Raw genomic sequence first — 1291 nt, 5'->3', positions numbered from 1 at the left:
ATATATATATATACACATATATTTTTTTCTACTACAAAATGGTCAATTTATATCCACATCTCTGACAAAAGTAAACAGAAAAGAGGATCTACTTTAACATTTTAAATGCCAGACTTCCTTTGTGTTATGGTTTGGATATATTTGTCATCCTCAAGCCTCATGCAGTCATGGGGCAGACTTCTAGATCTTCTAACTCATGATCCACTGGGATTATGTGTGGGAGTGCTGCTGGTATTATGGGTGTGAGTACTACTCCCAGCCTGGGGCGGATAGCCTGAATGCAACTTCAGGGAGAGACGTCCTCTCTGTAGCCATTGTTGACACTACTTCTCCCTTTGCTGTTTTGCTGCCTTCCATTGCCAGGAGCTGCTATTCTCTGCCATGGGCCACTCTGCCCTTGGATCCAGCTGAGTATGAACTGAACCCTCCAGTAACTATGAGCTAAAAATTGTTGTTCAGAAATACCACATTATTAATGGGTATAATTGTGAAGTGAAAAAGGCCCTTTCTAAACAAGAGATGCAGTCTGTTGGATCACAAAGAGGCCATGGAGGTGGATCTGGCAACTTTATGAGTCATGGAGGAAACTTCGAAGGTGGTGGAGGTTTTTCAGCCGTGGTGGAAACTTTGGTGGAAGAGGAGGTTACAGTGGTGGAAGAAGTGGCAGCAGAGGTAGTTATGGAGGAGGTGATGGTGGATATAATGATTTGGAGGTGGTGGTGGAAACTATGGGGGTGGTCCTGACTACAGTAGTAGAGGAGGGTATGGGGCTGGTGGACCAGGATATAGAAACCAAGGTGGTGGATACGGTTGTGGTGGAGGAAGTCATGATGGTTACAACGAAGGAGGAAATTTTCGTGGTGGTAACTACAGTGGTGGTGAGAAGTATAATGAATTTGGAAATTATAGTGGACAACAGCAGTCCAATTATGGACCCATGAAGGGAGGCAGTTTTGCTGGAAGAAGCTCTGGCAGTCCCTAAGGCAGTGGTTATGCATCTGGCGGTGGAATTGGTGCACATGGTAGCAGAAAGTTTTAAAAAATAACAGAAAAGGGCTGCAGTTTTTAGCAGGAGAGAGAGCAAGGAGTTTTCAGGAAAGATGCAGATTACTTTGAGACAGTCGTCCCAAATGAATTAGAGGAACTGTAAAAATCTGCCACAGAAGGAACGATGAACTATAGTCAGAAATGTTACTGCAACTTCAATAGGAAACCCTTCTGGTTCAGGACTGTCATAGCCACAGTTTGCAAAAAGTGCAGCTATTGATTAATGCAATGTAGTGTCAGTTGA

The 1291-nt window shown here is 43.7% G+C and overlaps 1 pseudogene; it reads left to right on the top strand.

The window, feature by feature from the left end:
• LOC105741147 overlaps positions 1-1039 on the top strand; it is a 9497-nt pseudogene extending 8458 nt beyond the window's left edge.
• The last annotated feature ends 252 nt before the right edge of the window (positions 1040-1291 follow it).

The sequence above is a fragment of the Octodon degus genome, unplaced genomic scaffold, assembly GCF_000260255.1.
Source record: "Octodon degus isolate 3935 unplaced genomic scaffold, OctDeg1.0 scaffold00308, whole genome shotgun sequence".
Taxonomy (NCBI): Eukaryota; Metazoa; Chordata; class Mammalia; order Rodentia; family Octodontidae; genus Octodon; species Octodon degus.
Note: the sequence above shows the minus strand (reverse complement) of the source record. Positions and strands in the feature narration are given on the sequence as shown.